Raw genomic sequence first — 12,831 nt, forward strand, 5'->3', positions numbered from 1 at the left:
CCCCGCCGGCCTCCCCGCCCCGACTCCGCGCCTCCCCGCCCAACTCCGGCCGGCCCTCTCGAAGGTGAAAATTTTATGTATTTTTAGTGTTTTTTAGTAATTTTGTAGCTAGTTAGATAGGTATTTAGATAGATATTTAGATAGTTAGATACCTAGTTAGATAGATAGTTATATAGATAGTTAGATAGGTAGATAGTTAGATAGATAGTTAGATAGATAGTGAGATAGGTAGTAAAAAAATTGGTTAGATGAGATGCTATATGTTGCATATCTTGCAAAAAAAATTGGTTCGATGAGATGAATCAATGATTATGATGAATAGGTGATAATGATGATGATGAATATGTGATGACGATGATGAATATATTGTTAATGTTTTTAGTTTTTTTGCCTACATGATGCAAAAATAAATGAATGCATGTTTAAATGTTTTAAATATGCTTTATGAGTTGTGATGTTCTAAATTTTTTGTCCCGATGGAATTTGCAGGCTTTGTGGTGTTGTATTTCATCAAAGTGACAGTTGTCCGACGCGTTGTTCCCTGAGCATCCCTCTGTTGTTCGACTCCTTCCCCTACAGCTGAGGGTGAGCTACAAGTCCATCTCCTCCATTTTTTAATGTCACTAGATTTCATTCTCAAGTCAACTGGCGTAACCTAGGCATGTCCCGTCCGAAAGGGTTGCATCGATAAATATGCATTCAATTGCATATTTATCACCGCAGCTCTTTCGGATTGTCCAGCGTTTTCCACGGATAGCCCGAGGATGTGTAGATTGGGTATGTTCTCCATGTTCTACCCCGTTCTGAGACAGGATTTCGGCGGCGCCTCCCCATTGTTCTCCGGAGCACATTCTCTCGGCTATTTGCCGAGACGTGTATCTGGAGAACAGCGGGGAGGTGCTGCCGAAATTTTGTCTCGGAACGGGGTAGAATGGAGAACGTACTCAATCTACGCATCCTCGGGTGGGATTAGGACCCATCTTGGCCTATTAGAGATGTAGGTGGATTCAACGCGGTAGAAACTGAAAATTTGATGTGATTAATTTAAGTGAATCCTTAATTATGTTGTGTGGCTTGCACAATAGCAGAGGATGGCAGATAATCAGTGGATGTACAGTGGTTTTATCCGTCGAAATCGAGTAACATCAGAGTGGATCGCGAAAACCGATGTGTATTTGAAGGAGATATTTCATCGTCCAATGAGAATTATCACACCATGCCCCTGTGCGAGATGTGCCAGATGTCACCGTAGAAATCAGACGGACATGAGTGAGCACCTTCGCACGCACGTATATATGCCAAACTTTGACATGCTGCCGATAAACATAGCCGAGCAGGACCGTGGTAGAGAGGAGGTGATGCGACAACGCATCGATGCATATGAGGATGACGGGGTCAGGGACATGCTACATGATGTCATTGTTGCAGAAGCAGCAAATGCGACACCTTCAGAGAATGAACCGGAGGAGTCGGAGGCAACAGCAAAGGCCTTCTTGGAGGTCCTGGCCTCGTCAAAGAAACCTCTTTATGCGGGTGCGAAAATATCTCAGCTGGATGCCATCTCGCAACTGATTGCAGTCAAGGCTGAGTACGGCTGTAGCCAGAAATTCTACGAAGCATTCTTGGGAGTATGGACTAACAGCCTCCCTGAGGGTCATGAACTGCCAAAAAGCATGTACGATACAAAGAAAATCTTGAAGGCACTCTCTATGGATTATGAGAAAATAGATGTTTGCCCGAAGAATTGCCTTTTGTTTAGGCACGAGTATGCGGATGACAAGTACTGTAGGCAGTGCGGTTCGTCTCGGTACATTGAGGTGGTCGGTGAGGATGGTGAGAAAAAGCAGCTAACCATCCCCGTTAAGGTTCTTCGGTATCTTGATTTTATAAAAAGATTGCAGCGCCTTTTCATCACGAAGGAGTCTGCCAAAATGATGAAGTCGCACAAGGAAGGTATAAGGTACAATCCAAAAAAATCGTACATCCATCGGAAGGGGAAGCATGGAAGTCGTTCGATGAAGAATACCCCGAGGAAGCAGCCGAGGCTGGGAATGTCAGAATAGCCATATCAGGTGATGGGTTGAATCCATATGGTATGTCATCCAATCCATACAACTGCTGGCCCGTGTTTGTAATTCCGCTCAATCTTCCTCCCGGTGCCCTAATGCAACGCAAGACCATGTTCTTGTCGCTCATCATTCCAGGGCCTGATTATTCGGGGAAGCAATTGGGTGTGTTTATGCAGCCGCTGGTGGATGCTTTGCACCATTCTTGGTACTTTCCAACGTTGACATACGACCGGGATCTGCAGAGAAATTTCTTGATGAAAGTTTGGTTGCACTATTGCATGCATGACTTTCCTGGCTATGCTCTATTCTGCGGATGGTGTACAAGTGGAAAGATGCCATGCCCAGTGTGCATGCAGGCTCTGCGAATGATTTGGCTGAGTAAGGGTGGCAAGTATGTAGCCTTTCACCTGCATCGACATTTCCTTCCTCCAGACCATCCAGACAGGGAAGACAAGAAGAACTTTACGAAAGGCCGGGTTGTTCATGAAGTAACCGAGATTCCAACATTTTCGGGGCAGATGTTCTTACTCAGCTAAAAGCTCTCCAGCCTAAAGTCAAAGGCAAAGGCAAAGCCAAAGCCAAAGGCTTCGAGGGATATGGTGAGACGCACAACTGGACTCACATAACCCCCTTCTCGCAGCTTCCCTATTTCAAGGACCTCAAACTTCCTTACAATATCGATGTGATGCACACCGAAAAGAATGTGGCAGAGTCCCTTTTCCACACGATCCTCAACATTCCTGATAAGACGAAGGATAATGTTAAAGCTAGAGCTGATCAATAGAGAATTTGTGATAGACCACGTTTGAACATGAAGCCTCCCATAGGCGGTCGAAAAAACTGGTTCATGGAGAAAGTAATTTTCCACACTCCCTATTAAATAACTAGTTCAACATTTATTAGTTAACTAATGCACGCAACAATTTAAATTATACTTGTAGGGAAAAGATCCGAACATATGTATGGATGATGAATTGAGATGGGTTTCCATGGGTTTTGACCCTGCCGTCATGACATGTAAAAAGTATGATGTGAATGGGTATCACTTCCATACAGAGGAGCACCAGAACAGCCAGCCTGATCCCAAAACTATAAATACCGGAGTGTACACCCCCGGTCAAAATTCAGTAGACTACTACGGAAGGGTACAAAATATATACGAGATTCAATTCCACCAGGGGCACGAGACCCTAAGTCTGCCTGTGTTCAAATGTCGATGGTTCGATCCGCGGGAGGGTGTAAAACATACGCCTTCCATTGGTTTGGTCGAAGTTAAACCATCAACCATCTATGCCGGAGCCGATCTCTTCATTGCGGCTACCCAAGCTACACAAGTATATTATCTGCCTTATCCATGCCAGAAAGAGTACCTAAAGGGTTGGGAAGTTGTGTTCAAGGTGTCGCCACATGGTAAGCTACCAAACCCGAATGAAGACGATTACTACAACATTAACCCCATGACATACGAGGGAGTGTTCTATCAAGAGCAACCTGATGATGATGATGTGGTTAGAAACGATGATGCTAGACCATTGGGTGATGATGATTGGATCCAAATGACGACGATGCACGGAATGATGGTGAGACCATTGTCAATGAAAATGACATACTTATGCTAGAAAAATTAAACGAAGACGCTGACGACGAGGAAGAGCCTCCACCTCCGTCAGACAATGAAGATGATATGATTGATAGTGATGATGAGACAGACCGAGAAAGAGGTTACAACAGTGATGATTCTTATGGTTTCTAGCAGATGTACGTTTCATGTATTTTTTTTCTATAGTTTAGGAATATGCCTTTTTATGCATTTTTATTAATGTGTTTATTATCATGCCTTTTCCTTCATTTTATTAATTTACTAATTGCTTATTCTCTTTTCAATGCAGGTTCGTGGAACATGGGCAAGGGGAAGGCTGACGGCGTGGGTTTCCTATGCAAGGTCGCCGGCCTGCCTAGTCGGAGTGGTCGAGCACGTAATCCTCCCCCCGGCTACTTGACGATGACTCCTCACAGGGAGGTCGAGGGAGAGGTGCCCCTAGAGGAGGAGGGGGCGCGGGAGATCCTCTAGAGGGCGAGGTGGTGGGGAGAGAGCCACTACAGGGGGTCGTGGCCAGAAAGAGCGCACCCTCACCGACTTAGGGGTGTTGCCTTCGAGGCTCTCCTCTAGTGAGGTACCCTCCTCTGGCGAGGAGGAGGAGGAGGAATAGGCAGTCGAGGAGTAGGAGGAGGTTCGGGATGGGGCCGAGGAGGAGGTGGAGGAGGAGGACGAGGAGGAGGATGAGGAGGAGGAGGTTGGGGAGGAGAAGGCAGTCGAGGAGGAGGGTGGTGGAGGGGATGATGGTGGTGGCGGGGATGATGGTGGTGGCGGGGAGGGGGTTGACAACAAGGGGTGGCTGCGTGGTAACGCAAAGCTACCAAAGGAGGTTCCTGCTACTGAGGAGCAGAAGTGGCTCATTGAGCCCACGGGGAAAGAGTAAGTGCCACTTTATAATAATTTCATTATTTTGCTTGTCACATGCTCATTCCGGTTGTTATTTATTTTGCTTGTCACATGCTAATAGTTCATTCTTTTGCAGCAACTGGATATATTCTAAAGGGGTCCGTATTCCCAACGGCCTCATCACCGTCTTGCTGAAGTTACACTGGCCGGGGTTGTACTATCCGGATCCAGTCAGGCACCCGGGCCATCGGGTCTTGGCCACGAGCTGGGAGCACTGGGAAGCGGCCCTCCACGCGAACCATGGGACCCATGCCAAGGCCGTGATCACCACTTTCTGGGTGAGTTCTCTTCAGAAGCACAAGTCCATTCTAGTTTCATGAATGATTTAACTCATGTCTTCTTCCATTCTTGTTTCATGCATGATTGTAGAAATTCTATCGAGTTCTTCTGGAGCATAGGGTCAGAGCGGACCAGATCGTGCTGCACCAATGCAAGAAGAAGGCCCGCCAGATGCAGTACGAGGTGCATTATGTGGCCATCTCGACATACCATCACGACTATCTTGGTGTGAAGATGACCAAGGACGACGCGCGGAGGATGGGCATTACCTTGGATAGGGACGAGTTCTTGAAGGTAACTATGCCATTATGCTTTCATTATGCCATTATGCTTTCATTATGCCATTATGCTTTCATTATGTAGGTGTTACCAAATTGGTGTTATGGAAAAGACGAGTCCTGGGCGGCATTGGTGGATCTTTGGTGTGATGAGGCTGGAGCCTGGGCGGCTATGAGAGTCAAAAACAAGGCTAACCGAGGGAAGGAGGGAGTACATTCTCAGGGGAACCGAAACCACTATCTCCACAAGGCAGTTAATGTATGACTAACCCCATTAAATATTCTTCTTCTTCTATTTACCATCACTTTCTTATGTATGACTAACCTCTGTTTGGTGGTGTAGGAGGAGAAACTGAAGCGGCCGCTCTCAGATATGCAGGCGTGGGAGATTGCCCATACGTGGAAGGTCTCCAAGCCTGACGAGCCCAAGTACTACGGCAAGAAGACCGCGGGGAGGAAGAAGGCCTACTCTGAAGCGTATCTGAAGTTACATCCTGACACACGTGACCCCATTGCGGCGACTCTGGACGACAGGGCGGTGGTGAGCATGGTGCCCAAAGAGCATGGTCGGGAGGCCGTTCTCGATGCTGTGATCACTCCTAGTATCTCCTACACAGAGCTTCGTCGGATCGACCCGAGCCTGAGCCAGCGCACAAGCCAGCCAGTGACCAGTGCACAGTCCCTCTTTCAGGAGCAACAATCTGTAAGTATTTTCCCTCTTATCTTCATTGCTCATTTTATTTTCCGCATTTAGTAGTTTTATGAGTTCCATCATGTCATACCGTAGGCCTACCTAGAGTACACACGCCAGGAGAACATGGCGTGGCATGAGAGGCTTTATGAACACCAAGTGGAGAGGGATCGTCAGATGAATCAGGCTTTTCAGGATATGGCGGCTGGCAGGAGTCTTCAGTTGCCGCCAGCACAATGTCCTCCAGCAAAACCAGTGCTGCTGACCTTTGAGGAGTTTGTGGCACAGAACGTTGGCCCCTCGCCGGTTAGTTCATCCCCAATCTATTCACCCAAAGCATGTCATGCCTTTCAACATAGTCATATATCCCATTAATATGACTTTTCAACATCCAGGGAACAGGTGGATCTACCGTTGGCGGTGGTCTTCGCAGCACTCCGGAGACACGGAGCCCGACCACTCCGATCCACAGAGGCGGAGGCGGAGGTAGAGGCGGTCTTGGCGGTAGCGTTGCCGCTAGCAGTGACGACCTGGGCTTCGGCGGTCTTGGCGGTGATGACCTCCGCGGTCCTCGACGTCGTGGCGCTTAAGCCTTGTGTGTGGTGATGATGGTTGAGATGACTTGTGTGTGTTTATGACCATTTAGAGACTTGTGTGTGGTGCTTTTCTATATGCTTATGCTTATGCTTATGTTGGTTGTGATGATGATCATTTAGAGTTGTGTGTGATGATGCTTATGCAATTATTGTTGTGATGATGCTTATGCTTACGTTCGTTGATATGTGCTGCTGATATGTGCTGTTATATATGTGCTGCTGATATGTGCTATTATTTGAATTGAACTGATTTGAAAACAAACAGAAAAAAGAAAAAAAAATCAAAAAGCAAACTATGCCGACGGCTATGCCGTCGGCATAGGTCTATCCCGACGGGACTCAGGGCTATGCCGACGGCCCTGGCCGTCGGCATAGGGGGCGATTCCGGTACTGAGCTGAACACGCTGGAGTCCCCAGTCGGATGCTCTGTGTGCTTCTCGTGCTTCGCCGGCCATTACCAGGTCTCGTCGCTGGATGTAGAGACCTCGTCCCTGGCCGATGGGCTGCCGGCACAGTGCTTCTGTGTCTTGCCCAAGGTTGCTGGTGACAAAACTGATGATGTCGTGCTTTGGATCACCATGGATACAATTTTCCCTATTGACGATGATGAGCTGTACGAGGATGATGATGATGACGACGACAGCTATGAGGACGATGAGAATGAGGATGAGGAGGATGATGATTGATTCATCCATAACAGTCTATTGGAGGATCGATCACGATATGCTCAATATTTTGTTTAGAGGAATTTCTTGTTGAAATATGAATTGTATGCAATTTTTAGACTTTTCATTTGCATGTTCCCTGTTTGCATGAAGCAGGTTATGCATGCTTTACTCAGGTTGGTCGCCGGATCCGGTAGCAATATATTGTACTCCCTCTGATTCAAAATAAGTGGTGTGGTATTAGATCAAATTTAAACTAAAACCACGGTACTTATTTTAGATCCGAGGGAGTAGTGGTTACTATATACTGCAAACTAGTTTGTGTGAGAGTGATTTTTCTGTCATGCACGAGATATATCATGTATCTACCCGCCGTCGTCTGCTTGCTTTGAAATTCATGCTATGTTTTTCCCTTGTCTACATGTTCCACTGATACCTTCTTCCCCATAAATATCAAGACGTTGCTTCAGCTTGACGCGACATATCTGCTCCACACGGACATGTTGTTGTCGTTCCTGCTCCTGACACATTTGTGCATGCTAGAATAACGATCGAACGATTTGCAGCTAGCTGCACCCCACCAACTAGCACCCGAGATGACCAACTAGGGTCAAGACCATGCCACCTGGGACACCAGAGGATACAATTGCACAACACACACAAAACTATCTTGGGAGAGAGCCACCCACCCTCTTTCTGCGGACCATGGAGCGCCTGTTCTATCTATGGACAACGAGGACCGAGAACGATATCAACAAGGTCATGTGTAAAAGGAAGGAGACGAGCGAGACCACACCACTCCAGAGTCGAAGAAGCTTTGCGCCATGGAAAAAGCTTTCTCGAAGGTGCCGACGAGTGTCAGGTACCTGATTTCCACGACGATTCACACAAGAGGGTACAGCGCTAGGCGCTGTTTCCCTCGAGGCAAAAAAAGGATGTACTAGGGTTTTCACTCGGAGCCATGTCATGGTGAGGGAAGCGACACCTATATACTTCGCCACCAACGACATTGGAGCATGGAGCTTTATCTCGGAGCTTCACCCATGCCACATGGAGGTAGGAAGGATGCCAACCCATCCTGACCGAAGAATTGCCACCACGAGAGCAAGTCCTATTACTGGCAGAACCAGCATGAGAGGGTGTGCCTCTTGGCCATTGCATCTGCCTGGTCTCCGTCTGCCGCTTGGTCATACCAACCAGGCACTCCTGTACCATATCACACTCACCACCAAGCACAAGTTGCCAACAACACAGATCGAATTAGTCCAGATGTTCGAAGTCCCAGTCAAGTAAGGCTACGCAGTTACCGAAAGAAAATACCACCACCTCTTCATGCTCAGCGTGAAGTACTTGAATTCATATGGCCATGTGGTCTCCCTATCTGCATCGAGCGAGATGCTTCAGGACCCAACATCGGTATCTCCATGTTTTTCTTATGCAACGCAGGACATCAGGAGGTGTCCACATTGACAATCGGACCTAGCTATGTTCCTAAACATTGCTTGTGTGTTGCGCCACGCCCCCTTATGGAGGAATCTATATCCAGGTTAGCATCAGGATATGAATTGTGTACCTTCACAACGATCGGCGAGCTGCATGAGGAGGACATCGAGGAGGTAATGACCACAAGGAGGAGGATTGAGGAGTCATATCAAAGTCCATGAGAAGCATGCAGTGGTTTAAATTGCAGGATGTGTTCAAATCCTTATGAAGTTAATCTTCTTCTTTTTGGAATGACGCTTCTATTTGAAGAGCGGTTATGCATTTGATGCCGGTGTAGCTTGAAGGTGATAGCAAACCCACTCTAGTAGTGCTCGAATGTGTCAATCAGTTGCTATCTTTAATCACTTAGAAGAGTGTTTCCATCTCTAGTTCTGGTAAAACAGTTACGAAAAATTGTAAGATGCTCTTTCTTAACTTCTAAGAGATAAGAAGATAATCCAATCATAGTAATCAATTGATCAAAGATATATTTATCGATATTAAAATGGTAAGTATGACAAGATTGAAAGTAACTTCCCACAGAGATGGAATCATCATTCTCGGCCTTTTGATTTCCCAAGAAGCCCACAACTCTAGTGGCCATTAAGAGAATTTGATGTATGTGTTTATTAGTGTTATTTTTTTTTGGGTCCCACTTTTTCCAATTTATAAATAATATTTTATGTCAAACTCTAGCTATTGTAATCGAACGTGGAAATGAGGTACCACAAAAACTAGAAAATCTTGAGGCTCATCCTACCAAATGTTCACCAGAAAAAGACAACTATATACGCCATGTACTAAGAAATTTGACTCCCTAAGACACGTAACTTGTATTTTCTACCATTACAAAGCAGTTATACCTAAAGAGATTTTCGTTCTAATTTATAAAATATTTCTTATAATAGCATTTCATTTTCATCAAATGCTAATAGTATTTGAAGAGCGGTTATGGATTGTTAATTTTGAATATGTAAGATGATCACAATTAAGAATGTCATGTCCATTTTTGTGCTCTACAACATTTTCTTCAGCTAGTGAACCATTTTCTTAACAAAAAAGACATTGTTCTTATTCTAAACTAGTGTAGCTTTTTATGCTATTATGTTTTTCAACCAAGTGATCATCTTTCATCGGATAGCAAGACATTTTCACAAGCTAGTTGATTCTTTTATTAAAATACAATAATACCATTTCATATCATGCTAAACATTCTTTGTGTACTAGGGGAATCATTTACACGATGACCTGGGGAAATTTGTAAAATTAGTTACCTATGTAAAATAGATTCCAGTATGATATTCTTATTAAAATTCAGTTTATGTATAATATAATTAAATCCTTTATTTCTTTAATTTGCGGTAAATATAATTTTTCTACATATTAGTAACATGGTATTATCTTCAACTTGATATCGGTACACCTTACATGCCCTTAAGGGACTAGCCTAATGTTGCAACTCTTGCAACCGCGGTCGAAAAACATACTAAAGGGCTTATAAAGGTTACTGCAATAGGTCAATAATATGTTGGGGAACGTAGTAATTTCAAAATTTTCCTACGCACACGCAAGATCATGGTGATGTATAGCAACGAGAAGGGGAGTGTATCTTCATACCCTTGAAGATCGCTAAGCGGAAGCGTTTATCAACGCGGTTGATGTAGTCGTACGTCTTCACGATCAGACCGATCCAAGTACCGAACGCACGGCACCTCCGAGTTCTGCACACGTTCAGCTCGATGACGTCCTCGCCTTCTCGATCCAGCAAGACGGGCGAAGTAGTAGATGAGTTCCGGCAGCACGACGGCGTGGTGACGGTGTTGGTGAAGAACAATCTCCGTAGGGCTTCGCCTAAGCACTACGAAAACTATGATGGAGGATAAACTAGAGGGGACGGGGTTGCCTCACACGGCTTGGTGTTTCTTGATGTTCTACCGTCGCAGGGCTTCGCCTAAGCACCGCTACGATATTTTCGAGGTGGACTATGGTGGAGGGGGGCACCGCACACGGCTAAGAGATCCAAGGGATCAATTGTTGTGTCTTTGGTGCTAGCCCTGCCCCTCTATTTATATGTTGAGCCCCGGGGTCGAAACTTGGAGCAAAAGCCTCCTCAAAGTCGGTTTTGCCCGAAAGACAAGAGTCCCACTCGGACTCCAGGACCAAACGCCACAATCCTTGGCATCTGGCCCAGACGCCATGGGCCTCGGTGTCTGGCCCAGGGCCAGACGCCAGGGTCTCCGGCGTTTGGCCCCCTGGCCTCCGCAAAACTCCTTTTGCACCGACCTAAAGCCTCATGGGCTTGACCCCTTGGCCTAACCATATCATCAAATATATGAATCTTTACGTCTCTACCATTTTGAGACTCCTCGTCATGTCCCCGATCTCATCCGGGACTCCGAACTCCTTCGGTACATCAAAACATGTAAACTCATAATATAACTGTCATCGAAACCTTAAGCGTGCGGACCCTACGGGTTCGAGAACAATGTATACATGACCGAAACACGTTTCCGGTCAATAACCAATAGCGGAACCTGGATGCTCATATTGGCTCCCACATATTCTACGAAGATCTTTATCGGTCAGACCGCATAACAACATACGTTGTTCCCTTTGTCATCGGTATGTTACTTGCCCGAGATTCGATCGTCGGTATCTAAATACCTAGTTCAATCTCGTTACCGGCAAGTCTCTTTACTCGTTACGTAATGCATCATTCCGTAACTAACTCATTAGCTACATTGTTTGCAAGGCTTATAGTGATGTGCATTACCGAGAGGGCCCAGAGATACCTCTCCGACAATCGGAGTGACAAAACCTAATCTCGAAATATGCCAACCCAACATGTACCTTTGGAGACACCTGTAGTACTCCTTTATAATCACCCAGTTACGTTGTGACGTTTGGTAGCACCCAAAGTGTTCCTCCGGTAAACGGGAGTTGCATAATCTCATAGTTACAGGAACATGTATAAGTCATGAAGAAAGCAATAGCAACATACTAAACGATCAAGTGCTATGCTAACGGAATGGATCATGTCAATCACATCATTCTCCTAATGATGTGATCCCATTAATCAAATGACAACACATGTCTATGGTGAGGAAACATAACCATCTTTGATTAATGAGCTAGTCAAGTAGAGGCATACTAGTGATGTTATGTTGGTCTATGTATTCACACATGTATTATGTTTCCGGTTAATACAATTGTAGCATGAATAATAAACATTTATCATGAAATAAGGAAATAAATAATAACTTTATTATTGCCTCTAGGGCATATTTCCTTCAGTCTCCCACTTGCACTAGAGTCAATAATCTAGTTCACATCGCCATGTGATTTAACACCAATATTCATATCTGTATATGATTAACACCCATAGTTCACATCGTCATGTGACCAACACCCAAAGGGTTTACTAGAGTCAATAATCTAGTTCACATCGCTTATGTGATTAACACCCAAAGAGTACTAAGGTGTGATCTTGTTTTGCTCATGAAAGAAGCTTAGTCAACGGGTCTGTCACATTTAGAGCCGTATGTATTTTGCAAATATACTATGTCTACAATGCTCTGTACGGAGCAACTCTAGCTAATTGGTCCCACTTTCAATATGTATCCAGAGTGAGACTTAGAGTCATCTGGATCGGTGTAAAAGCTTGCATCGTTGTAACTTTTTACGACGGGCTCTTTTATCACCTCCATAGTCGAGAAACATCTCCTTATTCCACTAAGGATAATTTTGACCAATGTCCAGTGATCTACTCCTAGATCACTATTGTACTCCCTTGCCAAAACAGGGTAGAGTATACAATAGGTCTGGTCCACAGCATAGCATACATTTATAGAACCTATGACTGATGCATAGGGAATGACTTTCATTCTCTTTCTATTTTCTGCTGTGGTCGGGATTTGAGTCTTACTCAATTTCATACCTTTTCAACACAGGCAAGAACTCTTCCTTTGACTGTTCCATTTTGAACTACTTCAAAATCTTGTCAAGGTATGTACTCATTGAAAATCTTATCAAGCGTCTTGATCTATCTCAATAGATCTTGATGCTCAATATGTAAGTAGCTTTACTGAAGTCTTTCTTTTAAAGAACTTCTTTCAAACACTCCTTTATGCTTTGCAGAATAATTCTACATTATTTCCGATCAACAATATGTCATTCACATATACTTATCAGAAATTCTGTAGTGCTCCCACTCACTTTTTTGTAAATATAGGCTTCACCGTAAGTCTGTACAAAACTATATTCCAAAG

At 44.9% G+C, this 12,831-nt stretch overlaps 1 pseudogene; it reads left to right on the plus strand.

Moving 5' to 3' along the window:
• Positions 1-7,102, plus strand: part of LOC119280726 — a 9,403-nt pseudogene extending 2,301 nt beyond the window's left edge.
• Positions 7,103-12,831: the final 5,729 nt, after the last annotated feature.

Source organism: Triticum dicoccoides, chromosome 3B, assembly GCF_002162155.2.
Source record: "Triticum dicoccoides isolate Atlit2015 ecotype Zavitan chromosome 3B, WEW_v2.0, whole genome shotgun sequence".
Taxonomy (NCBI): Eukaryota; Viridiplantae; Streptophyta; class Magnoliopsida; order Poales; family Poaceae; genus Triticum; species Triticum dicoccoides.